General features: G+C 37.0%; 2 long non-coding RNA genes across 3 annotated transcripts in view; one reads left to right on the forward strand and one right to left on the reverse strand.

The window, feature by feature from the left end:
* LOC144291399 (uncharacterized) overlaps nucleotides 1-27373 on the reverse strand; it is a 110587-nt gene that overhangs the window by 27248 nt on the left and 55966 nt on the right. For both annotated transcript variants that reach the window (XR_013358658.1, XR_013358659.1), the window contains exon 4: nucleotides 13257-13376. This is a non-coding gene — a long non-coding RNA (uncharacterized LOC144291399). The remainder of the gene's footprint in view (nucleotides 1-13256; nucleotides 13377-27373) is intronic.
* Nucleotides 10882-27373, forward strand: part of LOC144291401 (uncharacterized) — a 69305-nt gene continuing 52813 nt past the window's right edge. Inside the window, exons 1-2 of the long non-coding RNA XR_013358662.1 lie at nucleotides 10882-10945; nucleotides 15007-15084. This is a non-coding gene — a long non-coding RNA (uncharacterized LOC144291401). The remainder of the gene's footprint in view (nucleotides 10946-15006; nucleotides 15085-27373) is intronic.

A 27373-nucleotide genomic window follows, 5' to 3' on the forward strand; every position in this document is an offset into this window, starting at 1 on the left:
TTTTGGAGATATAACTAATAAAACAAAATATATCCAGTGTACAGACTACATTATGTACAACATACACTTATTGAAAAAAACTCAAAGAGTTATATTAATGGTATAAAGATCATAGAATTAGAGACAAAATGGCTTGATTATCTTCAGCTTCTCTTTATATAACAACTTTTAAGTTTTTACCATCTTAGTTGCTCTTCTATAATGGATCAGTGGCCAACGATAGCTCTAAAATAGAGCCAAACAAGATAGACCCATAGAAACCTGACTTTGTAAATTTTAAAAATTTCTTTTAGTAGTCTCTGTACCCAGCTTGGAGCCCAGAGCAGGGCTTGAACTCCCGACCCTGAGACCAAGAATTGAGCTGAGATCAAGAGCCTGAGGCTTAACTGACTCAGCCACCTGGATACCCCAAGACACATGAGTTTGTATATAAAGGAGATGTAGGTTGTTAAAAATAATGGCAAACTTTACCAGTTTGCTTAATTTCTTAAAAAGCAATAACATTATTGATCTTCCCCGTCAACCGAAAACATTTTAACTATGAAAATTGACACTATCCAAGATTCAGATAAACAATTCTTCTTAGGGAATGGCAATACTATGTTTTAGATAACGGCTGTAATAAAATTTGGTCAGTCAAAAACACAGGTTAGTACCCTACTGTGTTAGAGAATTGAGAACAACTACTAATATAACCTCTAAGGGAAAAAAAAAACTATTATATTTCACCATTGTGAAAAATATTTCTGACAGTGTAATAAGATGTTTATTTTTTAAAGATGTTTAACATAAAAATATGATACTACTAATCGGATGGCTAGTGTATGAGGCTAGTAAGTTTCCCTTCTTTAATGAAGCCATGGTATATATTCAAAGCTTATTGCCTTATAAAAAGAAGCAGAGTATCCATTTATGTTTCATTGACCCTTGACTCTCAGTCCTTCTACTGTCAAACATGTGTCCTCCTGGAACCTGGGTGTCGTTCAGCGGTAGGAAAGCAGTGATGAGCTACTGTATTAGTCACTGAGCCCCTATGGTGTGCCAGGGCTGTTTCTACTAACTGGAGGTTCCATAGCAGATGATCCCTGGCCTCATAGAACTTAAGTTTCCTTTGGAATAAATGCATTTGCTGTAAAGAAAAGCAAAGCAGCATAACACTCAGGCAAATACTCATGCTGGTGTTACAATTTCATACATGGTAGAAAGGAGAACCTCTGATGCCAGATATTTAAGCAATAAGCAGAATGAAGTGAGAAGGTACAGATAACAGGGTGAAGAGTGTTCTTGGATTTCCCCCCCAAAACAGTAAGTATGAAGCAAGTACTTTATTATGAGGAAGTGCATTAATCAAAAGTCCTGTAACACCTCCTAGAACCCACAGAGAGGTCAGCAGGCAGTGGCTAGGCCACAAGAGCAATCTGTACTAATTGTTTTTAGCAATCTGGCTTCTAAATAGGAAAAAAATGAAGCTAGAGAACATATTACACATTGTGAATTCAGCTTCAGGATCATTAGCAGCTATGCAGTTCATATATAATGGGGCTGGGTTATGAGACTATGATAAAAGAAAACACAAGATATTGTGGTTTAATTTATATTTTTGCTCATTATAACTCTGAAGAAGAATTAAACAGGTGAAAGGTTTGCATTACTTGGGGAGAGAGAATAATTTAGATTATTAAAGTATACAGATTAACCTACCTATAAAAAGTGATGATGAGAGATACGAGTAAAAAATAAAGTAGCAAATTTTTCAGATGATTTTTATTTTATAAGTTGATCCTTTGAGAATATTGTTTTCTGATTCCACAATTGGTCATTCCATTTGGTTGAACCTAACATATTACATTCATGTGCGACATTGTCTGATAAGGCAATGGTTCTTCTTTTAGACAATATTTGGAGCCAGATTTTTCTGTGTTGTTCCTATGAGCCTTTATCGCTCTATGTGGTTGGTTGGAAGTAGCACAAATCTAAGGCTTTGTATGAAGTGAGTAGAACGCTGAATTTGTCAGACTATTTAAGGACAGAAAGTACTGGCGAAGAAGCTCTAGACTAACATCCTTTCTCCACTCTCTTCCTGCATGCCAACCAGCTCTGTGCAACTCAGACTAACATCTTGAACTCATTCATTAACTTCTACTGTATGGTGGTCTATAAGTTAAATCAAGCAGATGTATTTTTTGATAATTAATTTGTAAAGAACTACATATCCTATTCACAAATATTCTAATAATATAGAAAGAAAACTATAATATTTCCAGACAGTAAAGCAAAAACTGACCATTTTTTGAAAATTTTAGCAATTTAAATGTCATAAAGATACAAATCCATCAAAGCCAAATCATCTGTCTCAAAGGTAATACATTAAACAATATTAGTATTTAAGCATCCTTCTTTGCACAATCAGAAAAATACACATTGTGGCCCTCCCTTAGGTATTTCTCCTAGCATTGCCACTTTGATATTTAAATATAAAAAGCATTTTTCTCTAAGTTGTTCTTCAGATCTGTCACTTTCTGTATTAGATTTGAAGTTGGTTGATGAAGCACAAGAACGGTGTTCTGACCAACCAATGCAGCAAGCTCCTTCTCCGTGATCAACTTCAATCCACTATCACCCTCTCCAGTCAAATGAGTGTTAGAGTCTAAAAGCAAATGAGTGCAAATTGCTATCAAGCTCTCTCTCCTGAGGGGTCAGGTGGGTGATGGAGCACAGATTGTGGGTCAAGGGCAGAGGACAGGAAGTGAGAGCTCCTAAAATTAGCCTGACTCACAGGAATCTATAGACTCCTGGGGAGAAGGTCAGTCAGTATTCAATATCGAATCACTATATTGGGAGCTTGATTTCATAAAAGAGGCCAGGACAGTAAGAGATACAGGAATACGGTGATTTCCTCCACAGCTCAGGCAACCAGTGGCCTTCCGGATGCTTTGAGGCTAAGCCCGTGTGAGACTTTTCCATCCCATGTGATATTATCGCCAATAAAGAGATATCATCAAATAGACTGGGGCTCAGTGAATAAACACAGAGAAAGCACCACATATCTAAAGGGCTCAAGTAGCCAGAGAGAGAAAAATTAGTTTCATGTTGAATGGAATAAATAAGGGAAGAGACAGTCTACTTAAATTTAACACACACACACACACACACACACACACACACACACAAGTATTTGAGTACACACATAAAAAAGGTACAATAATACTTTCTAGATGGAAAAACATGATTTTCCAGACAAGTAATCCCGTGGGTGAATTATAGAGAGAATTGCCACTGTGGAGCATCAAATTAATGGTCTAGAGAATCAAGTGCAAGGAATGTATCAAAATACAGACCAAAGATATAAAAAGATTGAAATCATGAGTGAAATCAGAAGCTTAAGAGTCTCATATCCTCGCTTGGTAGATAAATGAATCACTTATAGTTAGGAATAAAGTTTGACCAAATGCTCACAATTGCCCATTACTCAGCCACTGAACTTTGGCTTGACCAAACATTAGCCATGCTTTTCTTTTTCCCCAGACACCTAAACTCTGGCTTTTCCACATGCTTGAGCAAGAACTAAAGCGCTAAGATACACAAAATCTTTTCTTACTTGATTTACTGAGAATCTGCTGAGCAGGGGAACATTATTCCCTGTTAAAGTGCCCAAATTCTGCTGCCTGCTTACACAACACCTTTGGCCTCCTCATCCACAAAGGTATTGCTGGTCTGCTTACTCCTTCCTGTAAAAGAAAGACTTTTCTGCAGAGTCAAAGTTTAACTTCTTCCTTGTCAATTTCGATGCCTTTTATTTCTTGTTGTTGTCTCATTACTGAGGCTAGGACTTCTGATCCTATGTCAAACAACAGTGGTGAGAGTGGACACCCCGTCATGTTCCTGACCTTAGGGAAAAGGCTCTCAGGTTTTCCCCATTGAGAATGATATTATCTAGGGTCTTTCATATATGGGCTTTATGATGTTAAGGCATGTTCCTTCTACCCTACATTCTTGAGGGTTTTTATCAAGAAAGGATGATATATTTTGTCAAATGCTTTTTTTTTCTGCATCTTTTGAGAAGATCATATGATTCTTACTCTTCATTTATTAACGTGGTATATCACATTGCTTGATATTTGAATATTAAAACATGCCTGTATCCCAGGAATGAATCCCATTTAGTCCTGGTGAATAATCCTTTTAATGTATTGTTGGATTCTATTAGGGAGTATTTTGTTGAGAATTTTCATGTCGATGTTCATCAGAGATAGTGGTCTATAATTCTCCTTTTTGGTGCAGTCTTTGTTCCTTATAGTCAAGAGGCTCTTATGGTTTGACTCCCTCTTTGTGTTATCTTATTTTATTTTTCCTTCCCTTCCCCTATAGTCATCTGTTTTTTTCTTTTGTTTCTTAAATTCCACATATGAATTAAATCATATGTGAAATTGTGGTACTTATCTTTCTCTGACTGACTTATTTTGCTCGCCATAATAACCTCTAGTTCCATCCATGTCATTACAAATGGCAAGATTTCATTCTTTTTGATTCCATTATAGATAGATTAGATAGATAGGAATCTCACATCTTTTTTATCCATTCATCTGTTGATGGACATCTGGGCTCTCTCCATAGTTTGGTTATGTGGACATTGCTGCTATAAATATTGGGGTGCATGAACCCCTTCAAATTACTATTTTTGTATCGTTTGGATAAATATCTAATAGTTCAATTGTTGGGTCTCAGGGTAGTTTTATTTTTATCTTTTTGAGGAACCTTCATATTGTTTTCCACAGTGGCTGGTATTATTTATTTAAATTTTTGGAAGAATTCCCCAAGGAAGCCATTCAGCCATAGATTCTCATATGTTGGGAGATTTTTTATTACTCATGCAATTTCTTTTCCAGTTATGAGTCTGTTCATATTTTCTATTCCTTCCTGCACCAAAGACCATAAGATACCTAGGAATAAACCTATCCAAACAGGTGTGCTATGAAAACCATAGGGCACTTATGAAAGAAATTTAGAAAGAGATGAAGAAATAGAATAACATTCTGTACTTATGGATTGGAAGAACAAATATTGTTAAAATGTATATCCTACTCAAATCATCTACACATTCGATGTAATCTCCATCAAAATAACGTCAGCATTTTTCACGGAGCTGGAACAAACAATTCTAACATTTGTATGGAAGCAGAAAAGACTCTGAATAGCCAAAGCAATGTTGAAAAAGAAGACCAAAGCTGGAGGCATCATAATTCCAGAATTCAAGCTGTATTAAAAAGCTTCAATCATCAAGACAATATGGTACTGGTACAAAAATAGACACATGGATCAATGGAACAGAATAGAGAACCCAGAAATGGACCCTCAATTCTATGGTCACTAATCTTTAACAAAGTGGGAAAGAATATCCAATACAAAAAAAAGTCTTTTCAACAAACGGTGTTGGGAAAATTGGGGCGCAACATGCAAAAGAATGAAACTGGAACATTTTCTTACAGCATACATAAAAATAAACTCAAAATGGATGAAAGACCTAAATGTCAGATAGGAAACCATCAGAATCCTAGAGTAGAACACAGGCAGCAGCCTCTGTGACCTGTGCCGAAGCAACTTCTTGCAAGCATGTCTCTAAAGGCAAGGGAAACAAAAGATGGATGGAGAGATGAGGAAATTGGGATTTCATCAAGATAAAAAGCTGCTGCACAGCAAAGGGAACAATCAACAAAATTAAAAGGCATCTTATGGCATGGGAGAAGGTATTTGCAAATGATACATCAGATTAAAGGGCTAGTATCCAAGATCGATAAAGAACTTATCAAACTCAATACCCAAAACACAAAAAATCCAGTTAAGAAATGGGCCAAAGGGGATCCCTGGGTGGCGCAGCGGTTTAGCGCCTGCCTTTGGCCCAGGGCGCGATCCTGGAGACCCAGGATCGAATCCCATGTCGGGCTCCCAGTGCATGGAGCCTGCTTCTCCCTCTGCCTATGTCTCTGCCTCTCTCTCTCTCTCTCTCTCTGTGTGTGTGACTATCATAAATAAATAAAAATTAAAAAAAAAAAAAAAAAGAAATGGGCCAAAGGCATGAACAGCCATTTCTCCACAGAAGACATACAAATGGCCAACAGATACATGAAAAAAATCTCAACATCACTAATCATCAAGGAAATAAAATCAAAACTGCACTGAGATTCCACCTCACACCTGTCAGATGGCTAAAATTAACAACTCAGGATACAATAGATGTTGGCAAGGATTCAGAGAAAGGGGAATCCTTATACACTGTTGGTGGAATGCAACCTCATGCAGCCATTTTGGCAAAGAGTATGGAGGTTCCTCAAAAGGTTAAAGATAGAACTACACTATGACCTAGCAATTGCACTACTAAATATTTACCCAAAGGATACAAAAATAATGTTTCAAAGGGGCACCTGCACCCCTACATTTATAACAGCAGTGTCCACAAGAGCAAACCATGGAAAGAGCCCAGATGTCCATCAACAGAGGAATGGATAAAGAAGAATGGATGAGCCCAGATGTCCATCAACAGATTAATGGATGCATGGAGCCTGCTTCTCCAAGGACTATTTCCTTCTGATATCTCGACAAATTGCAAAATACTTTGTAGAGCATTGGTCTCATATTTAACTATAACTACAATCTATTCTATCCTCTGTAAACACAATCTTTATGTGTATGCATGAATGTGCAGGGGTGTGTATGTGTATTTTTCCCCTATCTTCAGATGGTATTCTCAAATTAGATTATAAAATCACTTAAGAAATGTGTATTGTGATTAGCTTAGGAATAGTAAGTGCTTATATTAATTATATATTACTAAAATTTTTAGAAATAAAAAAAACCTTCTAATGAACTTAATGTTTTAAAAAGACCATTTCTTCAATAAGTGGTACTGGGAAAACTATAGAACTACATGCACAAGAATGAAACTGGATCACTTTTTAACATCATATACAAAAAATGAACTCAAAATGGATTAAAGATATGAAACCATGAAACCTGAAAATCCTAGAAGACAACATTGGTAGTAATTTCTCTGACATTGGCCATAGCAACACTCTATAGATATGTCTTCTAAGACATGGAATACAGAGGCAAAAATAATCTATTGAGACTACATCAAAATAAAACACTTTTGCACAGTGAAGGAAACCATCAACAAAAAAGGTGACCTACTGAATAGGAGAAGATAATTGCAAATGACCTAATAGAGGGCTAATATCCAAAATACACAAAGAACTTAAGCAACTCAACATCAGAAAAAAAAAAACAAGCAGTCTGATTTTTAAAAAATGGGCAAAGGACATGAATAGACATTTTTTCCAAATAAGACATACAGATGGCCCATAAATATACAAGAAATGCTCAACATCACTCATCATCAAGGAAATGCAAATCAAAACCACAATGAGATGTCACCTCATACCTGTCAGTACAGCTAAAATAAGGCAAAAAACAACAAGTGTTAGTGAGGATGTAGACAAAAAGAACTCTTGTACACTATTGGCAAGAATGTAAATTGCTAACATCACTGTGGAAACCAGTATGGACATTCCTAAAAAAAAATAAAAATAAAAGTACCACATGATCCAATAATTTCACAAAGGTATTTACCCAAAGTATACAAAACATCAGTTCAGGACCCTGGGTGGCTCAGAAGTTAAGTGTCTGCCTTTAGCCCAGTTCTGTCTCTCTCATGAATAAATAAATAAAATCTTTAATTTTTTTCATTTTTATTTATTTATGATAGTCACAGAGAGAGAGAGAGAGAGAGAGGCAGAGACACAGGCAGAGGGAGAAGCAGGTTCCATGCACCGGGAGCCCGATGTGGGATTTGATCCCGGGTCTCCAGGATCGCGCCCTGGTCCAAAGGCAGGCACCAAACCGCTGCACCACCCAGGGATCCCTTTTTTAAATTTTTTTAAAATTTTTATTTATTTATGATAGTCACAGAGAGAGAGAGAGAAAGAGAGAGAGAGAGACAGAGACACAGGCAGAGGGAGAAAATAAAATCTTTAAAAAACAAAACAAAACATCAGTTCAAAGAGATAGATGCACCCTTATATTTACTGCAGCATTATCTACAAGAGCCAAGATATGTAAGCAACCTATGTTCATCAATAGACAAAAGGATAAGGAAAATGTAGTGTATGTATACATTTAATATTTATAAATTATATATAATATAAATATATATAAATTATATGATATATATATAATATAAATATCATATAGCCATGGATGATATAAAGGATGTTATACTAAGTGAAATGAGTCAGACTAAGAAAAATACTACATGATTTCACTTACTTATGGAATCTAAAGAATGAAATAAACAAACAAAAAGTAGAACCAGATCTAAAAATACAGAAAAACCAATGGTTGTCAGAGGACTGGGAGGTGATGGGCTGGACAAAATGGGTAAAGGAAAGTGGGAAGTACAGGCTTCCAGTTATGGAATAAACAAGTCATGGGAATGAGAGATACAACATATGGAATATAGTCGGTAGTAATTTAATAGTGATGTTTGGGACACATGGTAGGTACATTTCTGGGGAACCTAATGTCATGTATAAAGAAGTTGAATCACTATGTTGTACACCTGAAAATAACATAACATTGTAGGTCAACTTAAAAAAATTTAAAAATTTAAAAATTCAATTAGCATAGTATAAACTTTTGTAAAAGAAACTAATTTAATATTTTTTAATAAAAAAACTGGGATGCCTGGGTGGCTCAGCTGTTGATCCCAGGGTCCTGGGATCGAGTCCCATATTGGGCTTCCCATGGGGAGCCTGCTTCTCACTCTGCCTATGTCTCTGCCTCTCTCTCTCTCTCTGTCTGTCTCTCATGAATAAATAAAAACCTTTAAAAATTAATAAAAAAACTGTATCTTCAGAGTTATCAGCATTACATATACTGTAAGCATACATTTATATTCTACTGGAACATATTTGTCTTAAATTGAAATAGGTATATTGATTCAATAAGTTAGCATTACATCTACTAGAGAAATTTAAATTTATATACTGTTTGCCTCTAATTTTTATGATTCAAACTAATTTTGTAGTTTCATTTTTATATATTTGGGTATGTTAATAAACATGTTCATTTTTGCAACTTAAAAAGCTACATATAAAAAATGATATGGGTATAAAAAGCATAAAATATATATTTATAAATCCTCTTAATCTGCAAAATACTAATGCATGACAGTTCAAAATTATCTACTTCATAGTTTTCTATATAAAATAAAAATTACTGTAATTTCAAATGATAATATCTATATAAGTAATACTCTAGTAGGAAAAAATAATGATATAAGCAACTTGATATGCAAGGTATGAAAGATATGACTTTGTTAAAAAACATAGTTTTATTCTAAAATAAAATGACTTACTGTTACAAAAATGCATAAGACCAAATGGTATATGAATACAAAATATTATAAAAGGATCCTTGAAACTATTTTCATAGTCAGGGCTCACTAATATTTGAAAGATTTATTATAGAAAAAATTAAAATTAGTATCAAATATTATACAGATGTAAAACTAAAATTTTGTTTCTCTTTTAAAATGACAATTTTCTCTTAGATTATTGGTCTTTTCTTAAGCAGAAATTGTGATAACAAGGTTTTCTTTGTCTTCTGGGTAATCTCCTATGGCAAACATTCTGTGTTTTATCAGAATATTTTTCTGTGCTTTTTTTTCTGTGCTTTTTGTTGACTTTATTGTTATATCTTGATTATAAAAGTCACTCAGTTTTCTTACCGTCATATTGAAAACTCACAGCTCAATTATGGATGCTTACAAGAAAGACATTTAGTTCTAAGTAATAAAGAAAGATTGACAAAAAATGTTTCCAAATATATTGGGCAAATGCAATAAAATTAAATGTAGGAGTGATAATATTACTATCAGATTAGGTGAAATCTGTGCAAAAAAGCAGTAAGTAGAATATAGTATCATAAAATAAAGTGATAAGCATAATTTATTAATGGATAGAACATAAATAAATCTATATATTTAAGAAATAGAGTAGCAAGCACATATAGCAAAAACTCCCCAAAATACTAGAAGGAATGATTAAAAACAATTATAATGGAAGTCATCAATATACCTTTCTTAAAATGGAACTTGTAAGTTGACATAACTAGTGGTTTTTCCAGGTGTATGTGTGCCGTTTTGTTTGGTGCTCTGTACTGAATCGTGTCCTCCCAAAATGCATACGATGAAGTCCTATCCCCTAGCTGGATGGCATTTGGAGATGGGCCTTTGGGGGCAGTTGGTCATGAAGGTGGAGCCTACGTGAGGGGATTGGTGCCTTCATAAGAAGAGGCCCTAGAGAGATCTTTTTCTGATTCCACCATGAGAAAAGAATCCAGAATCCAATCTGCCAGCATCATGATGTAGGACTTCCCCAGCCTCCAGAATTCTTGAAATGTCAACTGTTTAATCTGCCTAGTCTATAGTATTTTATTAGAGTAGCCTGAGCTGAATGAGTCATTTTATATCGTTTTGCTGTATGAAAGTTCTCCTCCACTAATATTTTATGTTCAAATTCACTACTAATCAAGGGAATGCAAATGGGATTAATAATGAACTATAACAGCATGCTCACCAGAATGGAAACGTTAAAAAGAATGGTTAATATTTTTGCTGCCAGGGATGAAGACAAAAGGTAACTCCCATGTTGTGAGTTACCCTAATCTTAGAAATACCTTAAGATTTTTTGTTTTGCAAAGCAACCTGCAACATCTATTATCATTTAGCATTTGAACTGCATGCACATGTTGACCCATCACTTGCACTTCTTGGAATCTTTCTTAGAAATAAAAGCATAACAATCAGCTGCAGAATTGGTCGTCATGGAGAAAATAATGGAAACAATAAACATTCTTAAGAGGAAAGCTGATTAAATTGTGGTACATCCAGGTAATGCAGCATTTTGATGGTTTCTTTGTTTCTTCCATTAATACTAGTATTTGTTTTTATTTAGCAGTGCTATGTACCAAACCACTCTACTCCTATAGTACGATGGTCAGTAAAGATTTCTGTCATCTAGTGTGTGTGTGTGTGAAAGAGAGAGGGGGAGGGGAGAGAGAGAGAGAGGGAGAGAGAGAATCCAAATAAACATGTAGATTACTACTGCAGTAGATACTGAGAAATGCTGTGAAGGAAAAATAAAAATATGAAGGAAATAGAATATAATATCGTGGGTTGGTTCACAAATTAAGTATGATTTGAGTCAGGAAAGAATACACTCAGATGATGTCCAATTCTGAGGAATTGAGGCAATCCTCCATTTTTCTTCTAGTGATTTGTCTTATCTCTGAATGGATTTCATCTCTTACTCCTAGTTGGCCTCTGACCATTTCAAGTAGTAAAAATAATCCTATGTCCAGTTTTTCATTTACTTTCCAAAGATATTCAGCTACCTACAAGTTTCTTGTAAATAACCCACTATATCAAGAGTGCCTCATTTCTTGAAACAAGAAGCCGGAAAGGAAAATGGTATTTATGACTGTGTACAATTAACCAGGCACTGTGCTGAGTGTTCCAGGAGCTCTCCTTCTATCCACCTCCAAATATGGGAGAGATCACTAGTCTTAAGTTTAAAGGAGAAATTTGAGATCAAGAAATACAAATATTCAAGTCTGAGAATTGGTAGGGTAGGTGTAGACATTAATTTTTAAAGATCGATATGTAAGGGTCTGGAACAAACTTTTACGCGACCCCAGATGTGTTTGCTTTATGAATGCAGAGACAAACATACTCTGTTGTTTCTATTAAGTAAGGTTAGTCATTTTACCTATACTCAAGGTATCCAAAAAATTAGCATCTGGTATAAATGTAATCAATGATTCCAAAGACACACCTGAGACACACCTGAGAAACACTCCTACAGGGTAGGGGAATACTATAATCTCTTTCTGAAGTTCATGAGAAGAAACATATATACATCGTCATCACATGTTCAAAGATAATTATCATGTCTATCAGTGGTAGCTGAATTAGTTTAGTTAAAAAGAACTATTAAATTAGTTAAGAACATATATCAGATTCATAAATACAAAAGGTTGGGATTTTAGAAAATCCCTGGATGAGAAGACAAAAAAAAGTGAGGTATTTGGAGACCATAGCGAATGGATAACCATGACCATCTATGAGGTGATTTTGTTAGAAAGTGCTATTGAGGGGACCCCTGGGTAGCACAGTGGTTGGGCGTCTGTCTGTGGCTCAGGGCGTGACCCCTGGGGTCCTGGAATCGAGTCCCGCATCGGGCTCCCTGCATGGAGCCTGCTTCTCCCTCTGCCTGTGTCTCTGCCTCTCTCTGTGTGTCTCTCAGGAATAAGTAAATAAAATATAATAAAAAAAAGAAAGTGCTATTTGAGGATTGCAAAGTAGAGTGAATGGGTCATGTCACAATGAGCAAAGAAGGGGGCACACTTGGGACTTGGTCAACTAAAAGATGCTGCTTCTAATTATTGCCCCACCACCTCTTCTTATATTTCAGAGCAAATATTCAATCTTTGAAGCCTCCTCAGATTAAGCTCATATTTCAATATCTTTCTTTTACATGTATTAAATGTGTAATAACATTTCTATAAATGAAAAATATAGAATTAAAGTTCATACAATTTTCATAACAAGTGCTTTACTTCAATCACCATTTCCTACTTCTAAGGAATTAGAAAACACTGAGGAAATTATACAGATGATAAAAGATTCATATAATCTTCATATAGCTTATTTTCTTCTTTTAAAAATGAATTTGATTTGCACTCTGTTGTTGAAAGAACTCTTGTCTACTGGCTTTTTGGGTCAAAGTAGAAATGCCTGCAGAGTCATCATGTAAAGGGTGGCCTGTGTGTGTGGAGGGGGGACTAATTGTGTCTGTAAAAATCTCAAGCACTCGAACAATCTTACCTTTATCTCTAGTGTTGTTTTATTCTTTACCACTGCTATCAAAACTGAAAAATATTCTTATTCTTTCACTTCAACTGGAAGTTAATGTCGTCTCTGAGGGGATATGTCTTTTTTTTTAACCAATCAGAGTTGTCACAAATGTTTTATTTCCTTGCAAAATACTATGAGTGTGCTTGGAAGTAATAGCAATGTTCTGATTTTTGTTCAGCACCTAGCAAAGAATAAATTTTGGAATATGTGTTTTGATCTAAGTGATTCATTGGAAATAAAGTTCCATGTCAAAGACAATGGCACATGTCATATTTAGAAATCTTACTGCTTCTCTCAGGCCTCAGTAATGCTTTTGTCATCTTGTTTTGGCTTCCATTTTCATGAAGGTCCTTGAACCAGTCCCGCAATCTGTTTGCCAATTCCCTGAACTCCAGGTCACTGCATGCTGAAAACAAAGCAAAACAACACAAATCTTGAATGATAATTTAGCATAATGCCAATGCTAGTTCTCAAATTATTTCAATAATGAAAAGCAACAGTAATAAAAGAAAGAAAGAAATGTAGTACAATTGTGTTTAAGCTTTTTAAAAATGAAAATTAAATATATGTTTCAAATATAATGAGATGTAATATAATGATGACATTTTGTCCAATAAAGGGAGATTATTAGTGGAGGTCTACTTCTACTCCTCAGTGGGGTATGGCACTTGATGGAACGTTCTTATTGATAATATCACATAAATTCAGTCTTAATATTTGTACACTGAACAATTTTGTTATGGTAAGAAGGTAGATGATCTGGGGAAATAATGGGCTGAAAATCCAAAATGAATATTTACACATTTATTATAGGCCATAGCTATTATATGCTATGATTTTATAAATCTGCATTAGTATATTAAATCCAGGTTATATATAACCCTATATATTTTTGAGCATAGAAAAGCAAAAGCTATCTTATTTAACATCAGAAATGATTGTAAAATATTTAAGAAAACAATATAAATTTCTGTTTTAAGAATAAGGTGTTAGTGAACTTTGACATTTGGAACTTGAATTAATTCTTTTAAAAATATTGTTACCTACCAATAATTATATTTCTAGAATAGTCTCTGCGATAGAGTAGTAGAATATTATAGATATGTATCTGTATGTATGTGTGTGAGAGATGAATGATAAAATATGGTGTGTCAAATTTAGTCATTTGTTGCCAAAATATTTTGAAAATATAAAAATATATATTGTTTAGAGGACATCATTACTGTGGGTGTAACTCTTCTGCAAGTAGCATATATGTGATTTCCTGAACTGACTGCAAACACTCTTTAATAGTACTCTTGTTCATTTTGAAAAAAAATAATAATAACTTACATGCTGACTTATAAATGTCACATCACATTTAGTATAAACTACATACATCATCACTGTATGTATTATACACAATAAACATGTATAACATAATTTAACAAATGGAATATTATATGATGCAATATAATTTAAGACCATTTACTAGTATTAAAGAGAATCGAATTCCAGATTAACAGGACCTTCCAAGTACCCAGTAGGATGGGTGAGCCAGACCAGTAATGCATTCTGATATTTTAGGACAGTAGAGGCAAAAAAAGAAGATCCCAGAAGTTGCCATGGGGGGGGGAGAGTGACAAAGATTTCATAAACAAAGAATGAAGAATCAGAATGTCTGAATTTTTCATTAGCAACATTGGCAATCAGAAAGCTGAAAAACTGCTTCGGAAGTCTATATCCAGAAAAATCAGCTGAGAGAATTAGCTAAAGAGATGTGCTAACGTACATGACTTAAAAAAATAGCCACCCCCTTAACGTTTCTTTAGGAAGCTACTAGGAGATGTAACACACTAGACACAGAACTAAGAAAGAGGGTGGCCAAGACACATGAAATAAAAGATTTAGAGGAGTAGTGAAAGTAATGTCTCTAATTATGGTGAAGAGGAATCCCAGAATGCACGTTGCATGCCAAGCATAGAGGCGGATGGCAGGAGGTTTGAAAATCCTTGGTGAGGAGGTACAGAATTCATCACTATCCCTTCTTCATTCAGGGAAAACGGTGCCCTATAGTGAGATTCCCAGGAAGCATCACTTTTCCTGATAAGGACTACGATGGCTGAGACTGAATGGTAAGGCCACATGATGTGCAATCCTGGGTGAACGGTTACTCTCGAGCCCAGTATCTCTGTTTAAACAAACATCTAGACAAGAGTCTTCTGATGTCATAAGCTTTTATGCTACAGAAAACAACACTTGCCTGAAAAATAGGGATTCTTCTCCGTACACATGTACACATTACCTGTCTCTGGAAGGATATTTAGACATAAAGCGGGTAAGCCTGATTATCTCCAGTCCAACAAACTGGATGAATATAGGAAAATGGTATGAGAGAGTCTTATTTTTACCATTCATTTTTTTCCTTTTGAGTTATGTGCTACATGCCTGTATTAATATTCAAAAATAAATGAAAAATTTCTTTTAAAAATTAATTACCATGCATTATCCTTGACCTACCAATTCCTTTCCTTGGAATTATCATCCAGTATACTACATACATACTAACTGATTTAAATTGGACAATACTATTTATTCAGTACGTTTATAACAAGAAGTTACAGCTGTTAACGAAACTGTCCATGAGCTGTGGTCTGATGACATTGGTTAGATATATCCATCCAGTGAAGCTGTATAAGTCATAGAGTTTACAAGCTTACTAAGTGCTGATATAGACACCAACACACTATACAGCTTTTGGTGAAAAAAAAAAGATGAGAAGGTAAGAGTGTTGTGTATGCTTGCATTTGTGTGAAAAGGAAGGAAAATGCATTTGTTTATATATGCCTAAAATATGTCTGGAAATACACATAAGAGATCAGAACATTGTCACCTCTGTAATGAGAATGCAGGAGGTATAAATTGCCCAGAGACATAAATGAGTACATTTATACTTTTAAGAGTTAAAGCATGTATTTTTAATCTAAGACTTAAAGCATATTAGTGCGGTAATTACTTTAAGCAAATGAGCATTTAAAAATGAATTTTAGTTCTTTATTTCCTTTACCCATCTTATGATTTGCCCCAAACCACACTCAACAAAAACCCAAAATTTATACAATAAAATATCTGTTGAAGAATGATGAAGTCTGTTGAACAGATTGGCATCTATTTTCTTGTCTTGCGGTTGTAAATACAGCATTCATTAGAGCATTAGAATGTTAGTACAGATGTTTTAAAAATTTGCCCAAAAGTGAAACATTATATATATCTATTGTGTGTCATACACACCTCAGTTTAAGTTTCAATATAAGGTCATGAATTTATTGTAATTAAATGTTTTAGGAATTAAGAATCCTTCAGTAATAATTATAATAATAATAATGGTAATAACAGCTAGCACTGCATACTTACTGTTAAATTATGTACATTACCATGCTTAATCATAGAAACTTTATGAGGATTGAGGAGGGGCAAGATGGCAGAAGAGTAGGGTCCCCACGTCACCTGTCCCCACCAAATTACCTAGATAAGCTTCAAATCATCCTGATAATCTACGAATGCGGCCTGAGCTTTAAAGAGAGAACAGCTGGAACGCTACAGTGAGAAGAGTTCACGCTTCTATCAAGGTAGGAAGACGGGAAAAACGAAATAAAGAAACAAAGGCCTCCAGGGGGGCGGGGCCCCGCGAGGAGCCGGGCTGAGGCCGGGGCGAGTGTCCCCAGGACAGGAGAGCCCCGTCCCGGAGAAGCAGAAGCTGCACCAACCTTCCCGGGCGGAAAGGGCTCGCAGGGAGGTGGAGCAGGACCCCAGGAGGGCGGGGATGCCCTCAGGCTCCCTGGGACACTAACAGACACCTGCGCCCCGGGGAGAGTGCGCCGAGCTCCCCAAGGGCTGCAGCACGCGCACGGCTGGACCTGGGAGCAGCGCGGAGGTGGCTCAGGCGGCTCTGCGGAGAGGGGGCTGCGGGGCCAGGATCGCAATTCCAACAGCGCAGGCCCAGGAGCACAGGGCGCCCGGTACACAGCCCAGGATCTGGCCTCCCCCCAGGACAGGCAGAGGCCAGGAGAGCCCAGGACAGCAAGGACGCTCCTGCCCCGAGATAAGCAGATCAGCAGCCCCGCCCGGAGCATCCAGGCCCTGCAGACGCAGAGCTCCCTAGTTACTGCGGGAGCTGACTCCAGGGCTCCAGAGCTGGCCTCTGCCCACTGCACTTGTCCCTCCTGGGGCCTCACGGGGTAAACATCCCCACTGAGCCCTGCACCAGGCAGGTGACACAGCAGCTCCCCCAAGTGCTAATACCTGAAAATCAGCACAACAGGCCGCTCCCCCAGAAGACCAGCTAGATGGCCACGTTCCAGGGGAAGTCAAGGGACTTAAAGTATACAGAATCAGAAGATACTCCCCCGTGTTTTTTTTCTTTTTGATTTGTTTGCTGCCCCCCACCCTTTTTTCCCTTTATTTCTTTTTCTTTCTCTTTTTCTTCTCTTTTCTTTTCTTTTTTTTCCTTTTTTCTTTTTCTCTTTTCTTTCCTTCTTTCTCTCCTCTCTTTTTCTCCTTTTCCCAATACAACTTGTTTTTGGCCACTCTGCACTCAGAAAAATGACTAGAAGGAAAACCTCACCTCAAAAGAAAGAATCAGAAACAGTCCTCTCTCTCTCCCACAGAGTTACATGATTTGGATTATAATTCAATGTCAGAAAGCCAATTCAGAAGCACTATTATAAAGATACTGGTGGCTCTAGAAAAAAGCATAAAGTACTCAAGAGACTTCAAGACTGCAGACTTTAGATCTAATCAGGCAGAAATTAAAAATCAATTGAATGAGATGCAATCCAAACTAGAAGTCCTAACGACGAGGGTGAATGAGGGGGAAGAACGAGTGAGTGACATAGAAGACAATTTGATGGCAAAGAGGGAAACTGAGGAAAAAAGAGAAATAAAAGACCATGAGGATAGATTAAGGGAAATAAATGACAGCCTGAGGAAGAAAAACCTACGTTTAATTGGGGTTCCTGAGGGCGCCGAAAGGGACAGAGGTCCAGGATATGTATTTGAACAAATCATAGCTGAAAACTTTCCTAATCTGGGAAGGGAAACAGGAATTCAGATCAAAGAGATAGACAGATCCCCCCCCAAATTCAATAAAAACCATTCAACACCTCGACATTTAATAGTTAAGCTTGCAAATTCCAAAGATAAAGAGAAGATCCTTAAAACAGCAAGAGACAAGAAATCTCTGACTTTTCAATACATTATATAACTGCCATACTAATTTTAGTAGCCATCCCTTTGGTATTTAATTTTTAATTTTCATATTTATTTTTTAATATTTTAGTTATTTATTCATAAGAGACACAGAGAGAAAGGCAGAGACACAGGCAGAGGGAGAAGCAGGCTCCATGCAGGGAGCCCGATGTGGGACTCGATCCCAGGATCCCAGGGTCACACCTTGAGCCAAAGGTAGATGCCCAACTGCTGAACCACGTAGGTGTCCCTAATTTTTTTTAAGATTTTATTTATTTATTCATCAGGGACAGAGAGAGAGAGAGAGAGACAGAGACAGAGACACAGGCAGAGGGAGAAGCAGGCTCCATGCAGGGAGCCTGATGTGGGACTCGATCCTGGGACTGCAGGATCAGGCCCTGGGCTAAGGCAGGTGCTAAACCGCTGAGCCACCCAGGGATCCCCTAATTTTTAATTTTTATATTTTATTTTACTGAAGTATAGTTGACACATTAATTTTAGGTGTACAACACAGTGACTGGAAACCACTTTCAAACATTTTTCTTATTTATTTATGATAGTCACAGAGAGAGAGAGAGAGAGGCAGAGACACAGGCAGAGGGAGAAGCAGGCTCCATGCCCCGGGAGCCCTATGTGGGATTCGATCCTGGGTCTTCAGGATCACGCCCCGGGCCAAAGGCAGGCGCCAAACCGCTGCGCCACCCAGGGATCCCGGAAACCACTTTCTAAGGACTTGCTTTAGATATAGGAATATTATTATTATTATTATTATTATTATTATTATTGGAACATTAAAAAATTATCTATTCACTTAATTTTTTAAAATGGTGGTAAAAAATGCATGAGATAAAGTTAACCATCTCAACTATTTAAAGTGTATGGGTAAGTGGTTTTAAGTACATTGACATCGTGACACAGAACTTCAAAATTTTTCATCTTGTGAAGCTAAAACTCGGTACCCATCAAACAACTCCCCATCCCCACCTTCCCTCAGCTCCTGGAACCACTATGCTATTTTCTGCCTCTATGAATTTGACTATGCTAGGTGTCTCCTGGGAGGGGAGTGATGCAGTGCTTGTGTTTTTGTGATAACATAATATCTTCAAGGTTCATCCATTATAGAGGGTGTCATCATCCCCCTTTTAAAGGATTAGTAACATTTGATTATTTGTAAAAACCATGTTTTGTTTATTCATTCACCTGTAAATAGATGGGAGTTGCTTCCACCTTTTGGCTGTTGTAAATAAAGATGCTATGAACACAGGCATACAAATGTCTCTTTGAGACTCTGCTTTCAATTCTTTTGGATATATATCATCCAGAAGTGAAACTGCTGGCTCATACAGTAATTCCACTTTTAATTTTTGAAGAACTGCCATACTGTTTTCTACAGCAGCTGCGCCACTTCACATGCTCACTATTTCCAATTTTCTCACTTCCTCATCAACACTGGTTACTTTCTGTTTTACCAACAGTAGTCACACTAATGCGTGTGAAGTGGTACCTCATTGTGGTTATTTGCTGATTTAATATCAAAAAACAAATTTGAATGAAATGAAGGTTCTATATAGCAATGTTGCAAGATAGATGGGGTCTGGATGTTGAAGGATCTTGAATATGAAGCTAAATAATTTGGAATTTATTTTAGAGAAATAGAAGTTAGCAGAGATTGTAAAGAAAAGAGGTTTTCAATGCAGAGAAGCATTATGTGAAATTGAATAAACTAAATAAAGCATTCAAAATGTAGTTAAAATGGTCATTAAACTTTATGCTGGATTTTAAAATGTTATTCTGTATGTTGGCAAATTGAACACCAATAAAAATAAATTTATTATTAAAAAAATAAAAAAATAAAATGTAACTATAAAGAAATTTATTATCTTTTTCTAAAATCTGAATTAATGGAACTTTCTTTGGAGTAGATGTGGGGAGGTTTGTGGTGTAATCTCAATCTCTGCACTATTCACTTTTATTTTTTTTTCTTTTACAAAATAAAGAATCCAAATGATCATTTAGATTCTCAAAAGCAAAAGCCTCAAATCTCATCTTCCACTGATGATGTCATCAAGTTGAATATTAAAATAAGTTGCTAATATTTCTAAAAACTCAATTACATATTTTAATTTATTCAATTCACAAAACAGTGATTAAAGAGGTGCTAAAATAAAATGGCAATATGTGAAATTCAAAGTCAAATTTAACATAATTGAAAAATTACTTTACTGTAAAAATGAGTATAAGACCATTTCTTAAATTGTTCACATCAATTTAATAACATATAGGTAAAATTTGAATGTTAAGCAATATGAAATGTCTCCTCTGTGCTGGGCTCCTCTTATTTGATAAACTACTCTCTTACTGGACTATATATATATATATATATATATATATATATATATATATAATATCTATTTATTTATTCAAGAGAGACACAGAGAGAGGCAGAGACACAGGCAGAGTGAGACGCAGGCTCCCTGTGGGGAGCCCAATGTGGGACTTGACCCTGGGACCCCAGGATCACTCCCTGAGCTTAAGGCAGATGCTCAACTGCTGAGCCACCCAGACGTCCCAGGACTATATATTTTTGAAGCTTAAATAACCCTTCAAAGCCACTCAATAGTATTAATTTGTGATAGAACAAGACACTAAAAATCTTCCTCAAATGTTCACTCATATGGTTTCAAAGTACATTATAGGATGAGGAATGCAAGTAAACAGAAATTATGCAGACTTCTGAAAGTCATCCACAGAGAGAATTCATGGCAACATTAGTCAAACATAAAGCACAATATTTCAAAAAATGTAAAGCCATCTTTTAAAACAATGTTATATTGAGCCATATGAAATTTCTAATATTCTTTTTTTTTATGGTAGTCACACAGAGAGAGAGAGAGAGAGGCAGAGACACAGGCAGAGGGAGAAGCAGGCTCCACGCACCGGGAGCCTGATGTGGGATTCGATCCCGGGTCTCCAGGATCGCGCCCTGGGCCAAAGGCAGGCGCTAAACCGCTGCACCACCCAGGGATCCCAAATTGCTAATATTCTATGATTTTGACCTACCCAAAGACAATTTCATATAGCTCAATTTAATATATGGTATTTACTGGCATGGCAACTGTTATGGACATATTGAACTTATACATAAATAAACCTTCCTTCCTGAAAGAAAAATATAATTGCCTTGGGGCACCTGACTGGCTCAGGCCATGGAGCCTGTGACTCTCGATCTTGGGGTCATGAGTTCAAGCCATACATGTTGAGTGTTAAATAACTAAATTGAATTGCCTATATAGACTTAAAAATTAGAAATGTCCTATATTAGCAATGCATAGGATGTTAGAACTCTCAGTGTATTTGAGTCTATGTTTTGTGCCAATTCTTCGGGTCAGAAATGGTTTCTGATACTCATTATATTTCCCACCAGCACATTAACATGGTAAGCTGTACATCATATGCTCTGAATAAATACATGATCTGATTTGGAATACAAACATAATCTATTTTCAAGTGTCTAAATCCTGACTTAGCTAACAGATTATGTTTGGTATATTTTGCTCAGCTCTGTTCACTGAGCCGAATAATTAAGGAATACCTAATAGTTTCAACAAATCAGATTCTTGACTCTATTAGGAAAAGTTACAGGAGATGTATGGTTTTGCCGTCAGCTATGATTTATTTCAAGATTTCTGTCACTGATATTTGTAGACTGTACATCCTATTTAGAATATTACATGCTACTTTGTTCTTATAACTTAAGAATTTAGCTCCTAAAAAGTTATACTATCCAATTATGTTGTTGAATCCATTATTTAAATGGGAAGGGGAGAAGTGATGGTAGAGGTCTAGAGTGTCAAATATGGCAAACTCATTTTCTAATTGCAATTACAGTGATAAGAAAGATACTTATCTTTCTGAGTTAGTTGATAGTTTCCTTGCAGACTGACAAAAATACACAGTTGATTACCGAGCAGCATCTAAAGAATGAACAAGTTTGCTAGTGATCACCAAGAGGAGGGACAGTCTGTTCTTCTATCACCAGCTGGACCCATCAGTCACACAAATGTTCATGAACTTTGCCTTTGCTTAAGAAATGCAAACTATTTTTTGAAGTTAATATACCCATATGCGAAATCAGAATAAATTATAGCTGGCAACAACCACTAATATATGAAAGGATAAAACAAAAGCTCAATGGCCAGGTATAAAGCAACTACATCCTTGCCCTGAGAAACAGATCTTCACTGATAACACAGGGTTAGAGGTAACTCCTGATTGCTGTGAAATTTATACCAGCATTTCTGCATGTAGTGCAAACTGTGTTTCTTAATAAACCAGTCCAGTTATTCTTTATTTACATTATAAAAATTCATGCTGTAAGAGAAACACCTTTCATCAGTGCTTTGCATATGTTTTTACAAAACAGAAACGTTTACTCTCTTATGTTATTACTGCTTCATCCTTTAGCACATCTTGATATATGTCTACTATGTGCCAGGAATATCTTGCATCAGAATCCCCTGGCAGGCTTATTATAACACAAATTGTTGTATCCCCACTTCCAGAGTTTGTGATATGATAGATAAGGAGAAGGGCATGAAAATTTGTACTTTGGATCCTAACAAGTTTCTAACAATTTCCCAGGTGATACTGATCCTGCTGGTCTAGAAAACCACTCTCCTGTGGGTAGGAGTTACAGGACAAGGAGGACATAGCTTCGTTCCTCATCAAATCTACATTCTAGTAGAAAAGACTTGAACATATTAGTATAAATAGGAACCTCCCCATTATTATCTTAAGGAAAATTACCTGAATTGCATCCACATACATACTATAACACCATTTCCCCTGGGCAGCTTGATTTTCCAATTCTCCATGTTTTCATGGCTAGATTCCTATGCCTGCTGTACTAACCAAACACAAGGCACTAAATCACCTGGATGCCACATCTGGGCAGGTTTCAAGGGTAAGATAAATCAATCAGATGCACCGATTTCTTGTTCGGACCCTAAAATGGCTAGATTATATTACACAGAAGCCTGTCTTTTAAAGTTTTAAGAATTTAATTTCTCTCCTCTGGTTTCTCAGCTTACTCATGCTGGTGGCAGGTCCTCCACTCAGGGGTCAGCAGGAACTGCATTGAATTCCCTGGGAAACATGCCTCTGTATCGCTGTCTTCAGGCTCAGGCTCCACCTCTGCACTGAGTTCACACAGGTGGGGACAGAAGTCTATACCAAATAGGTGGTGCAGCTGGGGAGAAGAGGGATGCCTTCAGCTACAGATGGTTAGAGCATCTATAGGAGCCATCTAGAAATTCCTGTTGCTCCAGCTTCAATATTTCATGTGTCTGGGGTGAAACTAGGCCTTCCGTTCACTCATTACTGAGGTCCAGAATGTCTCAGACCCAAACTTGTCCAAGAAATAACCATAGACAGGAATCTCAGAGTCATCTTTTCTGCAGCTGAGATGAAACTTGGGAGAAAACTGAAAAGTTGAATTTGAATATCCTATCATAGGTCGTTTGATAGACTAAGAAAAAATTAATTTTCTGGAGAAGTGTCATGACTAAAATTACATTCATTCCTTTTATGGTTAGTAGCTCCACACATAAAATCTTTTGAGTGATGTACTCACAGGCAGAGGAGGAAGCATATTGTGGGAGCCATCCGCCAGGTGTCTCAACCGCAGTCCCCTGGGGATCTGTAGTCAGTGGCTAGGCTTTGGCCCATTTTACCAGGTAGAGCGATGTGTATCATCCCATTCTGTTACAACTACATTCTCCTTTTCTATGTACGTTGGAAATGACATCACAGTATATCTCCTCAACCCACAGTCCATAAATAGAACTAACCCAGGAGTAAAAATACTGTTAGGCAGCAGATTTGGATCCTGGCCTTAGCAATGCTGATTTCATAACATAATTATGGAGCATATAGAAAATAAATGTTTATGGATATTCCTGTAGCACCTAGCAGAGGCCTGTGTGTGCAAAACAAGCAGACAGGTACCTTTTCATTGAATGTGACTTCTTTCATTATACCCACCAGCCACTGTGGATCCAATTTAATGCCAAATACAAGGTAGTTAACATCTGGAAGGCTAAGTCTGAAAGGGTTAAGTGTCAACATTCCACTCAGAGCTTGGGAGGCTCTCTATTTCACCAAACTCTTTGTGAAATCTTATTGCTATGAATTTGGTCAGGTTCCTTGCTCTGTCTATGCTCTTCATGCTTCTAGGTCAATACATTAACTTTGGTCTATGTCAGATGCCAACTCCTCTATTTAGCCCACTCTAATTTCTTCAGAACTGCTGCAGAACTTTATCTGCATATTTTTATGATTTTTATTAGTCTTTACTTCTTATACTACTTATGTACTGATTGTATAGCCTGTGGATTCTTGGAGAAGAAAAAGATCTACATCTTTCTCAATCAAAACTGTATCTGGCAACACAACCTAACATTCAAAGAAAGATTTTTCTGCCGATTATAAAATAAAGGCAGACTTAAACTGTCTGAGAATATTAATTTGAGTATAATTTATGTGAAATAAATGGCCAGCTACTTACATGGAAAATAGAATAATTTAGAGATTTCATAAGAAGACAAAGGACTACCAAGAGGTGTACTGCACAAGCAAAAAATTAATAATTTATTTAAAATAAATATGAAATATATAAGTCCATTATCTCCTCTCTGCTCTCTGGTGCCCTTTTTAGAATTATGGACATTAATAAATACATATATATATTTATACATGTATATGTATATTTATATACGTATATATGTATACTCACTATATGTGATAACATTATACATATTCATATACATATAGAGGGCCTGGGTTGGTATTCAGATATGAAGAATAACGACCAATATTGTCTCTAACAACGATTTATATCTTAACCACATCTACTCTGTGGGAGCCATTAGTTTCCATTACATCCACTTGAGTTTAAAATTGCACAAATGTATTTACCTTTCTTTAGTCAATAATTGCAAAGAAAACAGACTGGTCAGGGAAAGACCATGTGGTATCTGACAAACAATAAAACAACATAGGATAACCAATGACTACTTCTAGTCCTGTGACATCTTAATATCTTTAACCACCACACACATATGCTAGTCATAGGAGCTATTTTGTCGCAATTCATACCTCTTAGAACCAACTAGAATATCATTGTTGCTATGAGTTGGACAAGTTAACCATTGTGCCACGGTAATACAACAAAACTATTATTTTTCTTCCCGAAGAAAGATCAGAAGGGGAATGTTTTAAGTGTAATTAGTCCTCCGGAGTTTCCTGGTACTAACTAGGATACACCTTCAGAAACGGCACCAAATTTGAAAAAGTCACTCTCCAAAGACACTTGGTCCAGTAGAAACCTACACAGCCGACAATAGCAGAAGTGCCTATTTTTTAGAGTACTTAGCAAGAAAGAGCATTATATGTGCATCAGTGTCCAGAACAAAGTCCCCGTTCCTATCAAGAAGAGCAGGTGTGATCTATGTAGACTAAATACGGTGGCTAGGATTCACCTTATAAAAAATACCAATGGAACGTAAGAGATTCTAATAAAACTGCAGTCTATTCAGGTAGGTATCACTGTGTGGCAGAAATTTGTGTCCTCATAAATCAGGTATATTACCTTAAGAAGTGGAAAGGCAAATTAAGCCTCCTGTTGGCAGTGACCCCAATCTCCAGTGCCCTCCAGGGAAGGTTATGCCTTGAATACCATACACAGGGCTAGGGTGGTGTTGTTCACATTAGGAGATTTTCTCTGTTCACTGTCCTAATGCCAATCACTTCTTCCCTATGGTGGAGATATTTCAAGCAGCATCCGCCAGGCAACATTTCTATGGCTGGAAAAGTTCGACAGGAAACTTCAAACTACCACTAGAGAAAAACACGGACCAAGCTGACAGCATGAAAACAGAAAGGAGAGAAAGAGAAGGAGGGAGAGAGGGAGAAAGGGAGGGAGGGACAGAGAGAGGCTACTTGGGGCTGCTATTTGGGGAGCAACTATAGAAATGATTCCTGGCAGTGAGAAGAGCAGACCTCACATAGTCAACAAGTGCTATGAAGCACTTACTATTGAAGTCCAAGTGCTGCAAACAGAAAAACTGCTGCCTCCCAAACTGTGTAAAGTTTGTCAAAGAAGAGCACAAGCCATCTGTGAAGAACCTGGTACATGTTTAAGAAGCTCACTCAATAATACAGAATCAAGAAGATGGGATAAGGGGCAGCTCAGAGACGCTCCTCTCCACATCGGACAAGAGGTTCCAGAAGTAGCAGTGGGGAGCAGCTGAGGCTTCCAAAGACCTCTCCCATCCCTCGTCCTCACATGCATACGGTCTGCATAAATCTGGAAGATACAGATCCATGTTAACTTAACTGCATTCCCAGTGTGTGACTTCTGGTAGACTGTGAGTTTGGTGATTCTCTGTCATTTCTAGGGATATAAGTCTGGAATAAAATGATGATTTTGGATATAATTACAGATACACATTTTAATGGTAAGGGTCTCCAATGGCACCTATGGTTTTCAGCTCCCTGGGGAAGGAGTTGGAGCACTCAGATCTCCTCACCCTGGGAATGAAATGACCATGAAGATCATCCCAGGGTCATGGCTGATTCAAAATACACTAGGAAACGGCCTACACAGAGCTCTCTTGAGGAATGCATTAGGCAAGGAATTGGGTTGCTTTGAATTAGTCCCACAGAAAGAATTACTGAGACTTGGATAATAAAACTAAATGCGGGGACAAGACCCAGTCCTGAGGGTCATTCCATCAAGGAGGAAAGGAACAGTCTTTCTGACGCTGGATGCTATGGCAGCTACAGCCAGTCTCACCCTCTCTCAACTCTGCTCCCCACACCCTTCTCCGCGTCCTCTACTAATAACACGAAACACATTTTTCTCCTGGATCCACTTCAGGAAAAGCCAATCCTACTCTATAGAAAGCCCCTTTAAAAGGCGAAGTCACCACTTTTAAAATGGCAAAATCCTCCTTCAGTAGAGGTCTAAAAATCAGGCCAAAATCGCCACAAGCAGTTAAGTTTGCTTAAGATTAAATAGGGTTGAATAAACGATCTCTGCAGAGTGGGGTCCCCATTGTCTTTTCTCTGCGAGTCCTGTGGCTTCTAACACTTGGTACCTTCCAGTAGCACTGACCT

This window comes from Canis aureus, chromosome 20 (assembly GCF_053574225.1).
Source record: "Canis aureus isolate CA01 chromosome 20, VMU_Caureus_v.1.0, whole genome shotgun sequence".
Lineage (NCBI taxonomy): Eukaryota > Metazoa > Chordata > Mammalia > Carnivora > Canidae > Canis > Canis aureus.